The sequence below is a fragment of the Halichoerus grypus genome, chromosome 8 (assembly GCF_964656455.1).
Source record: "Halichoerus grypus chromosome 8, mHalGry1.hap1.1, whole genome shotgun sequence".
Taxonomy (NCBI): domain Eukaryota; kingdom Metazoa; phylum Chordata; class Mammalia; order Carnivora; family Phocidae; genus Halichoerus; species Halichoerus grypus.
The window spans coordinates 73,300,140-73,322,252 of record NC_135719.1 but is presented as its reverse complement, the minus strand read 5'-3'; positions in this window follow the sequence as shown (position 1 = coordinate 73,322,252).

The following is a 22,113-nucleotide window of genomic DNA, read 5'->3' as shown; positions in this document are numbered from 1 at the left end:
TCAGCCCTCTGTCTGTAGTGTCATTTGCAAATATCTTCTCCCATTCCGTGGGTTCCTCTTTGTTTTGTTGACTGTTTCTTTTGCTGTGCAGAAGCTTTTAATCTTAATGAAGTCCCAAAAGTTCATTTTCACTTTTGTTTCCCTTGCCTTTGGAGACGTGTCTTGAAAGAAGTTGCTGTGGCCAATGTCGAAGAGGTTACTGCCTATGTTCTCCTCCAGGATTTTGATGGATTCCTGTCTCACATTGAGGTCTTTCATCCATTTTATTTTTTAAAGATTTATTTATTTATTTATTTGAGAGAGTGAGAAGAGAGAGAGAGAGTACATGAGGGGGGGAGGGTCAGAGGGAGAAGCAGGCTCCTCGCTGAGCAGGGAGCCCGATGCGGGACTTGATCCCAGGACTCCGGGATCATGACCTGAGCCGAAGGCAGTCGCTTAACCAACTGAGCCACCCAGGCGCCCTCTTTCATCCATTTTGAGTTTATCTTTGTGTATGGTGTAAGAGAATGGTCTAGTTCCATTCTTCTGAATATAGGTGGCCCTAAGGGGGAAATACATAGCCATCCAAGCCTCACTCAAAAAAATAGAAAAATCCTGAATTCACCAACTAACTTTACACCTTAAAGAACTGGAGAAAAAACAACAAATGATGCCTAAGCCACGCATTAGAAGATAAGTAATTAAGATTAGAGCAGAGATCAATGAATTAGAAACCAGAAATACAGTACAGCAGATCAACGAAACTAGAAGTTGGTTCTTTGGGAAACTTTTACTAGAGAAATGAAACCTCTTTATAGCCTGGCTTTCCCAGTCTGTGAAATAAGGGTCCTTATTTCATATGATGCATTAATATCCAATGAAAAGCTCCATAAAACACACTTTAAGAAACACAATTAACAGCTCTGAATCAACCAAGATTGCTATCTTTTCTACCTCTGTGAAATTGTTGATATCAATAGAATTAAAATAAGTAGCAGAGTCAGTAGTAAGTAGATATATCTGTACCTTCCTTTAGAATATGAAAAACAGCTTGAAAATACAATTAATGAAATTGGAGAAAGTGGAAGAGAGGGAAGAATATGTACCTGAACAAGATATGCTATAGACTGAGAGTACAGATCCAGGAATCCCTTTGTTTTTGAAAGCTCAGCTGCACCCTAATGTAATCAACTGTCTCTCCTTTCTTCTTAACTTTGAGTAAACTTGCTTACTATGCATAAGTGGGAAGATGGGAAACAATTTAATTACAAGGTCCAAGTTCCCCCAAACTATGACATCAACACAGCCATTAACATTAACATTCAGATCTCAGTATGACCAACCTCCAGTCATTCAGGTTCCACCCTCAAAGCCAAGAACAAAGTGCTACAACTTCCAGTGAGCTACTTGTTGGTAAGGGCTTTATCGCTGGCTGTTTTCAGATTACCTACATTATCTGAAAGATTTAAAGTAAGTATCAGAACTGTCTGAAGAGGTGGTGTCAGATGGAAAACTGGGGTTTAGGGAAGTTCAATAACTTGCCCCAACTTGGGAGAGCTGTGATTGGAATTCAGGATAGGGTCGATATTAAATACTCCACTCGAACAACACAATGCTTGTTCTCTGTGTTCCCATGGATTGGCCCTGGGAAACCAAACCTGGAGTTCTGACTGAAACACTGAAAACTGGCACTCTGTCATCAGCTACTCCAACAAAGACACTATGGCCACCACCAACACTGCCACCATCCACAGTCACCATTGCCTACGTACTGATTTCCTGCTGAGCAGCCAGTGATAGTTGTGTAAAAAAGAATGCTGACTCCTTTCTTCCTTCTGCATGATGGTGAACTGGAGCTTCATCTCTCAGAGAGGTCCAGATCTCTGTGAGACAGTTTTTGTTTTTTTTTTCCTGTGAGACAAGCCTTCCCATTCCTCCTACTATCCAATCTACAGTTGCTGCCAGCCACCCATCAAAATGGAATCCTGTACTCTCAGCATCCACTAAAGGACAAAGGAGAAATAACACCACTGTCCCTTTGGTGTTGGTAAAAACAAGGGAGAATAAAGACAATTTCCCTATCTCTATGTATTGATAGCTCCAGAAGGGGGCTAAATGGCCTAGTCCCAAAATATTCCAGTATTTTGAGAAAGAGCTCTTTCAACAAGCACACACGTCCCTTTCATCCATCAGTTTACACACAGTTGATGGGAGAATGGGTTACAAAATTTTCATGAAAGCTGTAACACTGCCACCAAGATTGCATTTAGCTCGGAGGCCCCGCTGCTAATTAGGTTTGTGTCAGACTCCCTCTGTCATTATGGAGAGTAATCTCTTTTGTTTCTCTCACCTTATCCCTAAAACATGACTTTTATTCAGTCCCTCTTCCCATCCCTACCTTCCACCATCTGAACGTATTTCCCCTTTAATATGACTTCTCAACAGTCCCTTGCCCATCTCATCCCTAGCCTCTGTCATTCAAATCTTCCCCAGACCACTGCCAGGAAGCTCCACAAACCCCCAGGTAAACCACTGGCTTGGAAGAGATAGTGTGGGGCAAAGATGTCACCTCTATTCATATGCCTGTTGAGGGTAAGTCATGACTGAGGCCACCTGACTATACGAGCTCTTGATTCCATTCAGTCCCAACTCCTTCCCTGGGAACTTGTTCCATGTCTTCAACCCAGTCCTCTTATCTGGCTCCTCCTGTGAGCATATATAGGCTTATTAAGCCCTTGGTCTTTTACCTAGATCTTGAGAATGCCTTCTCTCCCACCCTCCTTTCATTTTCAAACTCCACTCTCCATGAAGTGATCCCTGACTTTATACCGTTAAGAGTTCGATCTTCTTCCTTGAAGCTGTCATAGCACACTAGGTACTTACCTCCACAGATAGCATTGTCCTTGCCAATTTACAACTCTCTCTTTCTATCGCTCCCCTTGGAGAGAGTGTTTCAAGGGTAGAGAGAGAGACTGTGTTCTATTCATCTTCACATCCCCAAAATTTTAACACAGCGTTTGCCTCATCAGTGGGCTTTTAACGACTGCTGACTGAATGAATTTGTCTGTTGTGCTTAAAAGAAGTGATGGAAATCCATGTTGAGAGAGAAGGGTAGGGCTTTCCAGTTGGGGGTGCAGCAAGGAAACAGTGTGTTCTCACGGACAGGATTCTGCAGAGGCAGGTAATCAGGAGTTTAGGTTCTCTTGCCCAAGCTCTCCCATTAACTACGTGACCTAATTTAAGCCAATTACTACCTCAGATGATTTAATCATCTGAAAAATGAAATAAAGACAAAACTCGGTTACCTCCAAGATCCCTCTCATCTCTTAACTAAATTAGCTAACTTCTCTAAGAATCAGTTTCTTCATCTATAAGTAATACATATTCTTCTATCATAGGATTATGGGTGGATTATAAGAGTTGATACATGTACAGCATTTAGGAAAGCACCACTTACGTGCAAAGTATTCACCAAGTAAAAGACAAACCAAGAATGAATCTAAATTTGACTTCTCAGCTTGTTACTTAAGTGTTGACTAGCTATGACCTTGAGACTCCCTACCTCTTATAAGTAAGCCATAAGCTCACTCACAAGTGTGAGTGCCAAGATAGTCTGTTTTTTATGTCTCAGATCTGCTGTTTCTGCCAAGAGAACCAACCATTCTTCCATACAAAGAAATTTGGCATTGCAATAAACTGGAATGCAGGATATTAAGTTTTTGGAAGTCCATCTTGATATTTATCCTTTACCAACTTTAGTAAAGCCCAGAAATAATCCATGATAAGTTTTTTCAATTCTAAGGAAAGGAGTGAGAGGATCACAGCACCCTAGAGGAAAGAAGTTGATGCATTCTGACCTCTTTCCAGACAGGAGCTAGATCTGTCGTAAGCCTGCTTCTTCAGGAGCTAGAAGGGAAAAGAAAGGAATAACGAAAATCAAATTTCCCTCATTCTGAAATCATCATTTTGATTACCACTACCATGTTCTCAATCAACCTCCTTCCTTTTCTCTCTAGCCAACCTTTTTTAGCGAGCTTTCTAAGAAGCGCTTTACCTCAGTCTTAACGGACCAACAAGTAATAGAAGTGGGTGAGCAGGCAACTTTGATCTTCCTCTCGCTGGATCAACTCCCAGATTAAGAGGCTTAGTAACAGAAACCTCTCACCCCCATCAAAGAGCTAACTCACCCTTCAGAGAGACTATGAAATTATTTACCATCTCTTCTACATCAGACAGATTCTATATTTAAGCCCTCCGTTCAATGAGTGGCACAACAGATAAAGGAAAAACACAGCACTCTGTTCAGGATGTCCTGAGAACAAGTCATGCTGCCTAACCATTGCTAGGAAAAAGAGCAAATGGGGCTCTTGGCATGTGCATGCCCGACTACATTGTTCCAGCCACTGATGAAGATAAGGCAGGACAGGAGATTTGGGCTACAGGTTGCCACTCATCAAAATTAGTAATAAAGAGCTTGGAAGACACTGGAGCAAAGCCATTCATCCTAGCTGCCCTCGTTATTTTTAATATGCCTTTGTTCACTTTCATTTCCCTTTAAGAATGGGGCAAGTCCTTATAAGAATTCATGATTTTTCTGTCCCAATGCGCCTACTCTAAAGTGTTGTACCTGAAATGGCACCACCTTACAATGCCCTTGGCTTCCTGGGCCAGTAGACCCTGCCCGGTGGGCTGCTCCTCCCAAACCAACAGGAACAGTGGGAGAGCACAAGAGACGGTGGCCCTCACCTGACCACAAAGGAGGCAACCTTTAAAAGGAGAAGCAAGCAGCCTAATTTCCCTTTTTTCTTCAAGGCAATGGTGAGGGGTTTTGATCTTTCCTGGGTTTGTTTCTCAGCCAGCCCTCTTCCTTTGTCTCGCCTCTTTCAATGAGATTCTGCAGTTTCATTTTTTCTGACCAGAAAATGTAGTGTGATTCTGTAAATGTTTTCTTGCTGTTGTACTTTGCAGACCATTTTCTTCCTTGTTTTTTGGGGGCCTGAATCTGCCTTTGGTCACACTATCTGCTCCTCTATGGTCACCTCGGAGAAGATTAACCCTTTCATTAAAAAAGCCTGGCCAGGGTCAAACTACCGCCTGGCTAGGAACTCTTACAACCCTTTGATCTCCCAGCTATGGAGAAATTATTAGCAAATTCTAAGCCTTCCCATGTGATTTGTTTTTGTAAATTTGTAGAAATTATTCCTAATCCTATTACGTGGCCTAGGGCAAACCTGCATTAAATATAGGAGACTTTTTGTTATGTGGCAGATGGATAATAAAGGAATGCTGAATGCAGCTCCATTCCAAGTTATGGGAATCTGGACACTTCATCAGCATTCTCTTAATCCTCTGCCATGGCTCCGCCTTTGATGAATGCTCTCATTTATGACCACTGATGCCGCTCACTTAATTTCAGAGAAGAAAAATAATACCTAGCTGTTAATGTGAATATTTGAGTTTATGGCTGTACAATGAATAATTGTGACATTATCAAAGGAACATCTCCTTATACATTATTCAGTTGTATAGACCACATTAACCAGAGATTGGAAACTTGCAATTTTGCATCTTCCATCTTCTTTGGAACGGAGACACCACGCAGACAAAAGTCAGTGTCTCAAACCAAATTCTACCTGACAATGCGTATCAGCCCGCACTATATTTTGCTCATTGTGGTGCCAATCTCCTATCTTACCAATGACATTTTTTCAAAGAAAGAGGGGATTTCCTAGAGACTCGACCCCATGCAACTTCCATAGCTTATTATCGAGTAGGAAAATGTAGTCCTGGTTCCTGCTTTAATACTGATGGCATGGAGGATGTCTTGAGGGTTAGACTGAAAATTAAGACAGCACACCTTTGCTGCTTATACTTTATATATAAACTGAGGGTCTTTTTCAATGTATGTTTGCACTTAGAAAGCAAGAGGGAACGTTTGCAAGTCATCCATGAATCACTGAATCTTTGCTGGGTTCAGCCAGGCAGAGATCATGCTAGTACCATTAGGGACAATCATGCAGAATCACTTGCTTCTCTGTTAGAGCGATAGATGTGTCTCGGCTGCTTCAGCATTTACGCCTTTGTTTCTGGGCAGGTAGGGGGTGAGGCACCAGCAAAAGGAGGTAAAGAGTGGGATGGAACATTTTCATTGTAAAAACTCACTGAATAGTGTTTTTAACTAAGACATGTGTAGAGGATGTGCACAAGCATGTCATTTGAAAATGCCAGGAATATTTCATTAAAGAGCAAATTTTATTTTATAAGACAGCAAATGCATGTATCAGACTAGGAATAAGACCTTTGCGCTACTGACTTTTAAAAAGTACTTCCATTTTAATTTAATTTCGATAATGCTTGGTAAATAGACTTTGGGGCTGAGATCAGATTTCCCTAATGATGTTTTTCTGCATTGTTATTTGGGTAATCCTCGTGAGATCAGTTATATTCATTGATGGCAAAATGCCTGCAAATGGTTTGTGAGACTTGGGAGGTGTTCTCAGGTAAATGAAATCAGCAATATGTGTCATTTTTCCAGTTTTAGTAAGCCATAAGCTGATCATTTTCATATCCTGCTGGTTTCTACACGGTAGTCAATTTATTGGCACAAACCATTAGCTGAAAGACTGTAGAAAAGAAGTATTTTAGCCTATTTTCAGAAAATTCATTACAGGGGTACACTATAGCATTTATGATGGTTCAATGCCAGAAGCAGGTATAAACAGGGCATGAATGGTGCTATTGAAACTGTGTATGATTTAGTAATGCATACTGTAAGCTATGCACAAGACTTCTAGGTAGTTTGAAGAAGGGCTCTAGTTGGTCTTCATTTTAATATTATATGAAATTGGGGTGCCTGGCTTGTTCAGTCTGAAAAGCATGTGACTCCTGATCTCGGGGTCATGAGTTCAAGCCCTATGTTGGGTGTAGAGATTACTTAAATAAATATTTTTAAAAATATATCATATGAAATCAGTGAACTGAATAGCAAATTTGAATTCACTAGGCAAACAAGGCTTTCTCACCCAGAGCTCCTAAGACTGATATTGATGCCACTGAGAATCAGGTGTGGACTCTCAAAACCTCTGAGAATGATATAAAGTAAACAAATATCCTTAGCTAAGGAAATTGCAAAGTTACTTCTTTAATGAGTGACTTGGTATGTGTCCTCAACCCACAGGTCATCATTTCGCTTGTGCTGGTTGTTACCCTTAACAGATTAAAATGCCTCTAAAAACAATACTACCTGCCATTCTACCAGGATTTATCAGTGGCCATTCTGGATTATCTATTCCAAAAAAAGGAATGAAAAAGAATGGAAACTTAGATGGATCCATGTATCAGCTCCATTAAGAACCAACAAATACTGCATCTGGTGCCAACTTAACACAAATGTCCTCTGTCTTACCAGAACTGTCTTATTACTATCCGGGAGAGAGGGAGGGACACTCTATGCCTGTGGCTCTTAATGCTGGGCATCAGAAACCTGTGGTGTTTCAAAAAACACGGATGTCAGTTTCTCACCCTAAATCTACTGAATGAGATTTTCAGGAGTGGAAATCTAGCATTTGAATTTTTTTAACATTCCGCAGAGCTGATTCCGATTCACAGGCATGGCTGGTAACTGCTCCACCATAAAAATGAATGCCACATTTACCTTTACTTCAAAGGCATTGTGGTAGAGGGAAAAGGGCATCAGCTCTGAAGTCAAACAACCTGAGATTCACACTCTGGCATGCCTCTGACCGGCCGTGGGCTCTTGGACAAGTTATTTCCACTCTTTTAGTCTTAGTTTCCACCTCTGTAAAATGGGGATAATCCCCACTTACCTCACAGCACTACTGTAAAGTTACTATTACAGGGCTGAAACCCAGTAGGCACTCAATCATTAGGGCTTTTCAAATGAAGTTGAGCTAATAATTCCCCATTATACAAGGAGGAGGAGGAAGAGAAGAGGAGGGGAGGGGGATCAAGTTTGCCAAGACTTCCTGTATTGAAAACAAACAGGCTTTACTTCCCAAATAATTCACTTGTATTCTGAAAACAAAGCAACTTTTCAAAATAGTCCCAACTCTTTTTTCTTCCAAAAAATACGACAGCTTAAAAAACAAACAAACTAGCTAAAGTAGAACTTGTTTTCGTTGTCACTTAAAGTGGGCAGGGAAGAGAGAAGAAAAAGAGAGCATCTTAACACTTCCTCTAAGACCTTTATCTCTCTCTGAGGATAATTTAAAAGAATAAGACAAAGCCAAATAAGGCATCATAGGCAAAGGCTGTATATGTTTTTTTTTTTCATGTGGGAAATGAAAAAAAGAAAATACCATGCAAAGTGGAGTTGAGGTTGCATGCCACAATCACAGGAGCTTGCCTGGGCAAAAATACGTACATACACACAAACACACACACATACATACACATGCATGCATACACACACAGGTGCATACACACCCACACACACACATAAATACAAAAAGTAAACATGGTACAGTAATAGAGATAAATGTACTCTTTCCCCAACCGTGCTGGTACTACACTATTTGGGATGGATCTCTTGGCCTCACTGATGTTTTTAGAAAGGCAGAGCAACCGCTACAGGGACTCCAGACCCACAGACAGAAATCTGCTACTTTAATCTAATATGCCTGGTGTCAGTGTTCTTTTGTACAAACACATCTACAACAAATGGGTTGGGAAGCTCACCATCTATATCATGTGCAATAAATTATACTTTCCTGAAATGTTGCCTCGCTAAAATATGCTAAGAAAGCTGTGAACAATATTTACAAATAGTTCAGATGTCACAACAAAACACCCACCACTCATGCATTCCTACATTTCGCTATAATAAGTGTGGTAATAGAGGATACCGCTCTTAAACATTAGAAAAGTATTCTTTTCAGAGACATAATTGGGAAAAATTCTTAAAATTTATAGAAAAATCCTTTTTTCCCCCTTCCTCAAGAACCTGCTCTCTCAACTGTCAAGGCAACAGCCTCAATTTTGCTTGCTTCCAGCATCTCCTTGCACAGCAGGCTGTTAGTACTTGTTTTTATTTTGGTACATTGTTAATTTCCTGACAAAGCAGAAAACTTTGTTTTCTGTTATCACATACTACTGACGTTTTTAAAAAATTGATGCAAACTAACAAATGCTATGTCATTTCAGGGAAGGAGACAACAGTTGCCTTGAATATAGGCCAAATGATCTGACTGTGTTTTAATCTGCAAGGTGAGTGGCCAGATAAGGTCACTGGGAAAAAGCTGGCTACAGGGGAGTTAAGTGTGTCTAAGAGCTAGAACGGGTAAGGAGAAGGCCCTATATCATAACTCAGTTTGCCTGCCTCAAGAATCCATGTTATTTCAAAACAAGACAAGCATGAGAAGGAGCTTTCAAAGTAAAGTGCAGGATACAAGCGAGATGCTATTTTGAAAAAAGTAGAAACAATTTACAACATGAGAGATGTCAAAAGTAAGATATTTGAATATCAGGGCATTTTTACAGTGAAAGAGGTCTTTCTATGATCTAAGAGAGAGATCAGGAAAAAGTGCTTCCCCAAAGGAATACAAAAAGTTTTCCAATTTAACTGTTCTTGATCTTGTTCATAAAACAACACTCAATTTCAATATTGTGGTGCTTATGAAAATCTGTAGTCCAGCTATTGATACTATGTTTCTATACACTGGAGAATCAGCCACATGTTATACTCATACTTTTCACAGAGTGATGATGAACATATAAAGAGAATCACCCTTTTAATCAAGGAAATCAAATATTTTTAAAGTAAAGCAGCTGGTTCATTAGCTCATTTGCAGCTGCTTTGCTAGCTAAGGACAAAAACCTCTCTTTTCTACTCTTGGGTCTGTTTTCTAAACTCCACCACTGGGTATTTTGTAGCTTAATTAAACTAACCCACATTCTAGAGGCAGTACTTGAGAAATAAAATCCTCAGTTCTTAGTTCCCCCTAATGCAAGCACCACCCTCTCGGCTGCCTTTTTGGCACAGTAAGTACAGAAAACAGAATCAGGTGAAAAATAAATGTGTTTACCTACGATCAAAACACCTTTCAAGTCCAATACACATTTTTGTTCTGTTAATGCCAACACAAATATGCAGGCACTGTGGTAAGGGGTGTTTTAAAATATAGCTAGACAGACCGATTAAAACGCGCTTTCTCGCTGCCAAATTCCTGCCTATGGGGAGCAATTAAATGTGCCGTCCGCGCATTCAAATACTGAATAAAAAGTGAATCTTGTATCTCTGCCATTTAGACAAGTATAATTCCAATGGAAAGATTTATCAACAACTCTCAGGCAGTTGGGGGGTTTAGATTTTTTTTTTTTTTTTTTTGTCAAGCAGCGCAAGCACCCGTACTGCATCTGGACTCCGTTACAAAGTCACACAGGGAATGGGAACACCAGGAGAAGGGTGCTCATTTTGGCCGATGAACAAGCAAACCCAAACATCAAGGACGCAGCTTTGAACAAATAAACCACTTTGTGCTACACTGAACACACATTAACAGTACCCAGGAATATAATCAAACAGTAGAAGAGCTACTTTATTGTGGCTTCTTTGCAGTTAGAGAAGTCAAATGTAATTGCAGAAGCCCACAATTGAAATTTTTTTAATGTGAATTTATTCCATCAATGCCATATGAAATCACCAGAGGTTTCCTGCATGACAAAAGACCCCAGCATTTAAGGAGATTTGAAAATAATAATAGAATTACAAATTAGTCAGAAAACAAAATGATTCTAGAAGATTTGGTGCTGACATTTTTATTTTTAGATTCAAAAAAAATTTTTTTCTGCCCCATCGATTATTTCACGTGTGTAGGTCTGTGATTGCCAGGGAGAGAGATGGTTGATGGCTGGTATTACATTGCCCCAGTTACGACACTTCCACCCCAATTGCCTGGCTTCAGTGATCTTTTGGGGATGACATTTCGGCTTTGGCCTGGGTCCCCATCAGCCTCTGAGGCAGAGTCCAGGCAATGATCTTTCTGGGACTTGACTAAATGCCTAGTTAACTACAAGGTTACTCACACTGGAGCAGGTCACAAAGAAACATTCAAGCCCCCAGATGTCTTTCTTCTTGCCTCAAACAAAGCAGATGTCTTAGATTTTTGCAAGGCTGTGTGTAATCTATTTTGGCTTTGCAATTAAGAAACTATATATTTACCATGTCTTTGGACATTTTGTCCTCGTTGTTTCAAGGGGAAATCTTTCTTTCAAGTGCATATAAATCAAATAACATTTGAAACTTTGCAAGTAATGGATGCTTCTTCATATAGATTTAGGATAAAATGTGGGAAGGAAAACTGCTTTTCTAATTTACCGATCAGTTTACTCAGATCACAGATATCGCAAGATTATCAAGCTTTGTGCTTTTAATAAAAGGCGAGTTGGTTAATACTACCGAAATCAAAAAAAAAAAAAAAATACTACCAAAATCATTACTGAGCATTTCTATTTTGATATCTACTTTCAAGACTTACAAACAGATGAATTCACACTAAGCTGAGAACTGGCAGACAGATTAATATGCCAGAGCTTTGTTCTTAATGAATTTTGATGTTTCTGTTTCAATATATAAAAACATTTTCACATGATCTTAAAAGAAATATTTTAGTTTCCCAGGACTAAAGAAAAATGAACAATAAATAGTAGAGTACCTTAATTGCCATTGAGGATATCTGAATAAAACTCAACCTACATAGGTTTTATGTACATGTACATACATATATATGAGAAATATACATGCAGGTATCATACTTTAAAAGGAGTTATATCAATTCAAGTAATTTGATGCATGTCTTCACAGAATCTCTCCAAAACCCACTTGGAAGTTTTTCTAAATATGTTTTTTCATTTCATTCTTTATTGATTCCAAACATTACAGCTAGCTGTTAAGTAACCACTGTCCTTAAAGCATTATAAATATTCATTTTTAGACAATAAAGTCTTTTAAAATCCTCTCAAAGAATTTCAAGCTACTGCAAATGGATAAATCACTGCACACCTAGGTCTGTATTTGCATAGTTAAATTATGTATTGTAACAGTGGAGTCTTTTACTTCTATTATATCAAGACACACACTGGTATGTTTCCATGAATCTTTCCTTTAGGGGCTGCAGCACTATCATAATAAAGTCAAATACCCCATATGCCACTACAGGTGCTTCATTTTCACCTGGGACGGACTCGGAGAAAAAAGCAAACTGTACCAGCCCCGGAGTCTGAATTCCTCTCTCTTGGCAGCTCATGTCACCTTCATTGTGGTAACTGAATTGCTCTTGTTCGGTGGATTAATTTTAACAGACTTTCTCTTATTTGCATAAAGGCAAGATTAAGAGCATCTTTGAAAAAAAACTTAATACATATTATGTTACCATTGAGTTTTTTAGCTTTATTTCTCTTTTTTCTCTACAAGTGCCCTGAAGTGATTTCAAGATTTTTCTAGGATACATTCTAGGATAAAGTTTTTTATAAAGAGAAGTTATGCCATCCTGATGTGTCAACTGCAGTGGCTATAGTCATTCTTCTTTAAATTTAAAACACTGCTGAAACACAAGCTTATTTTAATACTTTAGCCAGTTTTTGTGATTTCATGTATATTTATGAGATTTATTTTGGGGGGTAGGGTTATCTTCAATCTGATTCAATCAATCACTAAAAGCATCAACTGAGGTTTCTGGTTGTCTTCACAAATGTCTAATATCACAAAGATTGCTGAAATAAAATTTCCACCCAAGAAAAGCCTATCTTCACAAAATATCAAATTTCTAAAATATAAAACAATCCATAGAACATAGCTGTCCCCCTTTTCCATAAAACACTTTAATTGTTGTTAGATTATTGGTCAGGAAGTATTTTTTTCTTTTTCTTTTTTTTTTTTTTGTATTTATTACTTTGTTTGGTTTGGTTTGGTTTTTGTTTTTACTTTGTCTTTAAGTAAATGCCCAGGGAAGAATTTTTTATTTTACATGACTAGAGACTTGATTTTTATTTCTGGTGTTCTAAGAAATCAAAGGCGATTTAGAGTACAATAAAGAATAAAAATGTGATCAATTGAATAAAGTATTTCTGTGAAGTCTGAACAAAGTGGAAATGTGAATTGCAGCCCCAAGTATTTAAATAAGCTATTACAAAAGGAGTGCTAGAAACCATTATATTGTGTGATTTCTTGTGAATAATGGAAATGCTATCAGGTATTTTTGTTTTAAATGGAATAAATGTTTGAGAGAGATGGTGTTCAGGCATTGTAACCTTCCACACCACTAATATTAGTACCGTTATAACTTCATCTTTTGAAAGAGACATACACTAAAAAGAAATTCACGAAGTTATAAAAAGAAATGCAATTTAAACCTATCCTCCATCTCCATCATTTGCAAGTGGATCATTTCTCCTATAAGGACACTGATAAAGACTTTCAAGCATCCTTACCCTGAGAATTCTCCTGTCAGAGCTAAACAACATTACAGTACTCTTTCAGGATAATATGCCTCCTCCAATTCAGAACGCCATGCATTGACAGTGCTCTCAGAAGTTCTGAAAGAAATTAAAAATACCTTTACTATAAATAGACTGCCAACACCTTTATATTAATTGAATTTGCCATCTTCCACAGATCCTTTGGTCTGGTTAGCTAAAGGTTAATATAATTTGGCCATTATCCATTTAAAATAATTTAAATAAAATCCATGTTGCATAGAATAAAATCATATTTGGTCAATCAATAAGGATCATGCCTAATTATACTGGATTGCTCCCAATTCCCTATTTGTAAATAACATTTCCCACTAGAAATGGAAACTGAAGGAGGCATTTCAGATATTTTTCTGTTGGATTCTGTTTTACTGTGAAGTAGAAAGAACACTGAACATAGTTAGGGGCTGGTAGAAGTCCTAACATCACCACTGTGTGTGTCCAGACAAATCCCTGCATATCTGTGGATCCTGGTCACTCTTTACATTAAAAAATGACTAGATGATCTAGAAAACTCTCTGCTCTCCTATACTGATGTGTCCCATCTGAGTAAATGTTAGTAGGAGGGCGTTTCGGGTAGACAATGTGGAATGTATGCAGAGAGAATGTCATTATACAGTGGATCTTCAGAAACCATGTTTTCCCAAAGTCAGCATGCCTCAGTCAGAACCCAGTAGCATTTTGCTATAATACAAACGATTAAATATGCAAAGTTTTCATCTGTCTAAATGACGAGGAATATACCAAGATTATTTAAGGTTATTTAGATATTTAACCAGAGCATTATCATTTTTAATTGATTACATTTAAATAACATTTAATAAGAAACTCTGTATAGTTGCTCAGATTGCTTGCAAAGCTAAAACTACCCCCAGAAAATAAAGCACAAATATAGAGTCTGCTGTTGTTCTTGCTCTAGTACAAGAAGGAACATAAAGTATTGTTTGACTAAGTACTGACAGGCCTCCCTTCTCAAGATCATAGTTCAGATACAAAGACCTTTTCCATGAGTGCTTTTTATCTGGCTGTGTGATAGTAAAATGCTAGCTATTGTTTACAGAGAATTTATGTGATCATTCCTGGAAGATGAATTATAAGAGAGGAGTAGTAAACGAGTTATATGAGAGAAGTATTAAATTCCTCTTCGCACTTGCTAAGGGAATACCGGATTTCTGGTAACTTGTTCTTCTAGTCACTATACCTGAGAAAACAGGGTGTGGAAATCCAAATGGCCTCACTCCTTCTGGGGTGAAGGGATCACTGTTGCCAAAATGTAAAGCTACCTAGTCTTGACCTCACACCCCACGCCTCTTTTCTTCTTTTTCTAATTCTCCAGCTGTTGCCGTGCATTATAAACCTCCCACGGTAACTCTGTGTCTTCTTGAAAATAACAATGCTATTAGAACACAGTAAGTACATAAACAAATCAATAAAGACAGAGTGACAGAGCTCTGAATCATGCCTAGGAGGAAGAAAAAATAATCTCATCCTCAAAATATATAAAACTATTTGAAGTTTGTAGGAATTTTTTTATGATTTCCTTTGAAATTCTTTTTCTTTTTATGTAAAATTCTGTCTCTTATGTTGAAATTTATTAAATATCAACACCTATTTAGACAGAGTGGACAAATGTGAAACTGGTTAAATCCTCATCATGGTTAGTCCTTACGTCTGTGCATGTTTACATCTTTTAGCTAAATACTGGTTTAAATTTTTCTAACATCATGCTTAAATTTTCCCACTTATTATCATTTACTGAAAATCTGAGTATATAAAATTAACTACAAAATGCACCAATTTCTTTCCCATTTCTCTATTTATGCAATGGTGCCGATTTAACATGCATTGTCAACTTGATCCAAACTTTCCAGTGGATTTTTTGGATGTCTCTGTCAGCTACACAACCAGGCTAGTTCAAAGACAACAAGAAGCACTTGCATTCAGACGAAATCTATATTTGGTAATTCTTAAAATATCATTTTTCCATGGCTTTGTAGGGCATACTGCTTACTCAGATAATGTGCATGCCTTTCCTGTGAGGTACTTTCTTGAAATGCGATCTTGGGTCTCTTTATGTTAAACTTACTTATTCCACACATAGGATGAGTAATGCCAGATAAAGTACTGTCATTAAAAGCATTTTTATTAAGGGGGTTGGGAGAGAAACCCTTTAAGCAGTGCTATCGAGCTCTTTGTTGAAGCAGGTGGGACATCTATATGAATAGAATCTCTTCAGACCTAGACCTCAGCCATTGCACACCTGGCCTATGTTTGGAAAAGAAAGTCTCTCTTGTTTGGCTACAGAGTCAGCTACAAAGAGCCAAGACAACCTTAATTTATCCATTACGAATAGAGGCCCATATTTAAGAGTCATCAGCAATAAAGGAAAATACACTGGATCATTTCAAGTGCATGCTAATCATTTAATGTAATAAATGGAGCAACTCTAATTATCTCCCGAGGAAATGATTTCACACTAAAACAATGGGAATGAAGAGGTTACTTCAGGAGCATAATACACAGCTGAAAATTACTCATGTGAATCTGGAGATTTCTCTTGCACTTAAGAGAGAGACAGAGAACTTTTCCCCCATTTACTCCTAACTCAGTGTCTCCTTACTTCTATGGAATATTGTAAATGGGGTTAAGGATATTTAGTACCAAACCCTGCAGTGTTCTCGTTTTATAACCCCAAGCAAAGCTCCTACCAGGCTCAAGATCAGTGTCCATCACAACTGCTTTGAAAGCTGTTCCCTAATAAGAGGGTGTCTGACTCAAACGCAGCAAAACAAATAAATTAGCCGGCAGATCGCTGTAGCCTCCCGTTCCTCTACTCCCCCAAAATGATCAATTTGCCACCTACACTAGCCATTACAAAAGGATTTCCAGTGAGATGCTTGAAGCTGTTTTTTCCCTAATGTTTCAATCTATTGTGACCATCTTTTTAAAATATAGGGTTTTTTAAAAGTTATTTCTGCTTAAGTGTGTATTTCACTTTTTTTTAACATTGCAAAATTAAGGTAAAAAAATATGATGGAGGATTTGTAGAAGAAAAAAGGCTTAATGATTTGGTTGGTTTTCTTGCAAACGACGGGTTTCACCATAAGCTTTGAATGGTTTGCTAAATTCCATATTTCTGTTGCCTCCTTGTTCTGTTTCTTTTGATGAGGCACACAAAATGAGCATTATCCTTTTAGGTACTTAAAAAATATATTCACATTAAATAGAATAAGTACAGTGGGTGGGCATACAACCCCCTTAATACTAGGTAACAGAATGATTTTGACTTCTTTTAAAGTCTTCCCTTCAGTAGACACAAATCTAAAAGACAACAACAACAAAAGTAGATAATATGGACTTGATTTCTGAATAATCCTTCCCCCAGTTCCACACTGCCTTGCTATGAGGAATGAAAAGCACATTAGAAGAATTTTCCTTTTCAGGAATAACAAAGAATTAGGAAGCTGTATCTGTTTAAAGTTTTATATCTAACCTAAGACATTCTAAGTACATGTTTATCATTGTGAATACAGTAAGTGTAAATAAATTCACAACTCTGTTTCTGTTTCGGTCATATTCAAAGGTATGTTGAATAAAGAATCAAATTGTTGTTAGATCAGAACTAGCAAACAAATTAGAGAATGTAAAATATCTACACAAAATAGAAAACCCAACGCAAGACTGATTAATTCTCTAATCAGTGTGAAAAGCGCAAGTGGAAATCATAATTTTGAGGGAGCAGATTTGCATTTATTTAAAACTGACATCTATATTTCATAAAAGGGAATGCTTTGGCTTGCCTTTTGCCTTGGGATCCCTGTTCTCTGTGTACATGAAAACAACTGGTATCAGGTATGAAGTTAATTGGAATCAACTGCGCCCGTCTTTACAGGCACACACCGGAATGTGTACCACTCAGGCTCGGCTTACCATAATATTCTCTATGGAATAGTTGACCACAGGATTCTCATTCACAAACAGCCAGGTTAAACAGTTAAATGCTAGCAAATCCTGCATAGCCCTGTGGGAAATTTCACTTTAATCCTGAACTTATAAGAGGACAATCAAAGCCCAAAGCCTGGTAACAAATCTGATCCTCTGTTGCAATCTGCGTCCTCATGGGAAGGAGAGAGGTGCTCTCCGTACAAGCCCGAGATGGATAAATACCTAAATGATGAGATAGATGGGGAATGCAGAAGAGGCGTCTGGCCTCAGCCATTCGCTTCCAATTCCATATTACACTGTGAGAGGCAATTCTTGTGCAGCTCAGGAGCAGCCAGTCCTGATTACTACAAGTTGAAGTGTGGCTTAAGGAATGATTAATGACAGTGTCGGGAGAAAAACAAAGCACAATGAGAGTTATCTCTAATCCACCTGCTTGCAGATGCTATAGTAAGGGAATGAAAATGGCCCCGGTGAGCCCTGATGATAAAAAAATCAAACTAGAAAGGTGCAAAGCTGTAGATATGTATTAATCTGATATATAAAAACTAGGTCTTAGCTTGAATAAAGCATTAGGCATGAATGAAGCCCCATAGGTGATAGATACTGGGCCATAGTGGACTTCACATTGTCTGTATTTTTTAAATCAAACAGAACTGTTCCCTTCAGTATTGCCTTTGACATTAATAGGTTGGTATTTGAAAAGTCACAGTTCACTAGATGAGCAGGCTTGTGAGTGCAAGCTCATTAAACAAACCCCCTTTTCTTGTTGTTCTTAAAAAATATGGTAACACCATACCACCACCTTGTGGTTTCTCTGTGCATGTACATGTCACCCCCCGAGAGCGACCTAAAATTCAATCACATTTTCCAAACATATAAATCCAGGTGGAATGTAATTATAAGATCGATGGTGTATTTTATAAGCAAGAGCATTTATGAGCAGCTTGCACCTAAGACAACATGTTGCCAATAAGATCATTGGAGTTTCATAATGTATTTTTGAATGCAATATGAGGTCTCAGCCTGGTCATTCCAATTACATCTGTTCTAATTTCAAGCCAGCGGTGCAATGAAGATCAGAAGTCATCAAATATCCATCCATCTGAATAAAACAAACAGAAAGGCTTTTACCCACCTGTTACCCTCCGGTAGTCACAGGTTTCCAAAATTTAACATAGCTAAGTCAGCACTTTGAGCTTTTAATAATTTTACCACGTGGAAATGATTATAGAAAAGTGAAATGTATATATGCTTTCTTCTAAAATGAAGGCTGTTGTTTTGCTTATGTCCCCAAATATGTACCAACAGAATTCTAAGGACCTTTACAAACTGAATTTTCATGTTCAGACATTTTGTTGATTCACCATGCATTAGCCTTTCGATATGAACTAAATTCCATGGATGTGAGAGCATTCCGTAATTCCATTTGGGCTGCAGTCACTCCTGTTAGAAGGTAATGATGGATGATTCCCTCATCAGTGTGGCCTCTGGAGGCCAACTTATTCCTGGGTTTGGGAAAGCCGGTTCTGCCTTTGTCCAAAATGCTAAATGCCTACTGCATTTTCTCCCCTTTAATCTAACTAGCAACAAGTTAAATGTTAATTCATATTTCATGCAAGTTTTTTAATATTGCAAGTCTAATGAAGATTTAGTGTTCCGTTTTTTAACAAGGCTGACATTACTGTTGAAAGAAAGCAAATACATTATTTTAATTAATATCAATTCATAAGTGCTCCTGATTTATATATTAAACAAAGAGAGAAAGTGTCTTGTCATACACTACAATTGATTCTGTATTCACCCATCATTTACCCAGAGCCCGTTTCCCCCCTTCTTCCATGGAAAATGCATGATGGAAGCTGCCATGTAGAATTGTGTGTCTCTCACGCACAGTTAATGCTGTGCTGTGATCACCTCGCCCCTTATTTCCTTATGACGAGCTTCAAGTCAGTTCTAGCCAACTGTGCTTGTCTCCACCTGACATCTTCTACTATCAAATAAGCAGCCTCTATTGTTTTAAGCTTAATGCCTTTGTGTATGGCATAGCCTTCCAATAATCGCAGGGAGCCTGACAATACGTGTGTTATAAAGGCATAATGTTAGGCCAAAGGAAGTAATTAATAATAGCAGTTTAATGCAGCTGGGAAAAAGAATTGCCTTGCAAACCAAAACATCTTCAGCCATTTAGCTAAGTACAGAATTAGCAAGATGACAAGGACCTGAACAGAGAAACAAATGCCCTGCCTTTTGTGTTATGATACTGTAGACAGGAAAATTCTAGAACTTTAGAAGATGCTCTGATCCCAGCAGACCATCATTAAATTGATTATTATCTATTAACTGAGTTCTGTGGGATTTTCTCCTTCTTCCCTTCAGTTCTCTCAATCGCAGCAAATTGTCTCTGTTGAAGTCAAAACTGTTTTCCTCAGGTGAAATCTCTACCCCAAGGTCGGCAATGCTCTCATCTTCCTCCTTATCTCTCCCCAATCCCACCTCCACATATACGTTCTGTCAATTACTTATGTCACTTTCCAAAGAGACAAAAAGAGAGAGAGAAAGAGACACTCTAGGGCATTTCATATTCTGTGCTTTGAATAAAAAAATATTTTTCTCTGAGATATACTGCTATATCCCTGCCCCAGAAGGACCCCAAAGATAAAGGCAGAGCCCAGAAGATATCCTGTGGGCGGGCCACTGGGAGGGGGAGGAGCCCCAGTACTTACGTAGAAATGTTTCTAAGCCAAAGAGAGGATTTCATTTCTTCCTAATCGTTGGGCTGTGGTACAAGCCAGGAATTACTTTGTCCCCAGTACCTCAAGAAAGGAAAAAACAACCTACCCTTAATGCTTCATTCCTGAGTCACTCGGACCATAATGCTGGCTGTTGTTTCCGGGGAGAAAACATTCCAAAGCCCCAAGTCAGGATATTAATCCCACCCCATTTTTAAGAGAAAAATAAATCATTTGCCAAGAGCAAGACAATTGGGACCATGAGAGAGGACCTGACCCGAAATACCAGCCAAATACCTCTCCAGTCAAACCCAGTCCCTTCGTTCAATCAATTTAAAGGTATGTTTGTCTCTCAGGACTGTACTGAGGCCCCAACCCCGGCAGTGGGCAGGGCTTCCTCCCCCAACTTCCTGAGAGGTAGAAATGGCATGAGTGTTCTATGCACATTATTGTTGCTCTGCAGGGTCAGCTCCGACTTGGAAAGAAGCTTCAGAAATCAACATGCAAGGAAAAGCTCTACCCCAATAGGAATGCAAGTTACATTTATGCTCTATAAAATCGGGCATCTCCCAATTTATTTACCCTGGCATGATTATTTATCTGGCATTATATTGCAACAATAACCCAGGGAGTTGCTTTGTAGTTACTCTGTTACCCACTCTTGTTTCGCAGTAACTCTGTAAATAACTTGTGTCACTATTCTATGTCCCATTTCCAGATGGAAGATAAGACGTTATTTCTGCTTCAGTGCAAAATCTTAACAGCTGATGTAAGGAGGTGTTCAGATTCCTATCTAAATTACATGCCAGACATTCTGCATTAGCATTGTTAGGCGGATTATTTATCTACAACCTGAATATATTTCCAGGATATCAAATGATGACTTATAAACTATCTCCTATGATGTGATGTACAACCCTAGAGCAATATAAGGAAAAATTTTAAACCACCTCTACTGAAGATCTTAGCTTAGAAAAACGGATTTAACATTATTCTATTTACCTTAATTAGAACAAATCCTAGCCATATTTGTTTATAACACTGTGTTAGTGACTACATGAAACAGTTATGAAGCTGTCTACAAGGCCACTGGGTATGTAAGGAAAACTACACAGTCATTACTACCCAGTAGAGGGCAAACACATTGTATTTTATTGCTAATTTGGACCAAATCCCTGTAATTTGGTGTTTAAAGATTGTGCATGGGTTATGAGCATAAAGTTGTTGAATAAATGTACCATGGTATGCTTTTAGCATCTGTGGATGTTTTAATTGAATAATTGTCTCCTTTCTATATAGCTTAATGAAATGCATTGTGTATTTGGGAATTCACACAAGGTACACTATTTAGAAAGGAAATCACAAAAGAATTTGCTTGCGCTGTCTAGAACTCCTATATATGGCTAGATACTGGAGGAGGAGGTGGAATATTAAAACCAAAAACTATATTAAGCTGGACAAATGTTTTTTTCCCATATGATCTTCAGTCTCCCTTTGTTAAGAATGAAGCTCTCCACCCCACCCTTAGGTTTTCTTTTTTCCCAAGTAGAAGGTAGTTTGGGCCAGTGTGTTGTGTTATTCCATTAGTTTATGTTTTAAGACTAAGAAGAGATATTTCTGTGTTATAAATTATTTATAAACACAAGAACAAAGGCAGGCTGTCAGAGCTGCTGCTACTTTGAGAAAATAAAAAGGAAATGATGAATTTATGGAGAATCCAATTTGATAAAGGGGGAGGAGATGCAACTGCTAATTATTAACATCCATCTGCAGAAAGAGACCTGAGAGTAGAGAATTAGATGGATACATTTACATCTGTCTGTCACCAAAAGAAATCATACTAATGGTATTCCACACTGTCACCAAACTCTCCCCATCCAGCTTAGAGAGCCTTAGAGACGTGTGAAGATATTTTAATCAACAGCAGAGCATGGAAGAAATGCAAAGAACTTCAGAAATGGACATTCAAAAC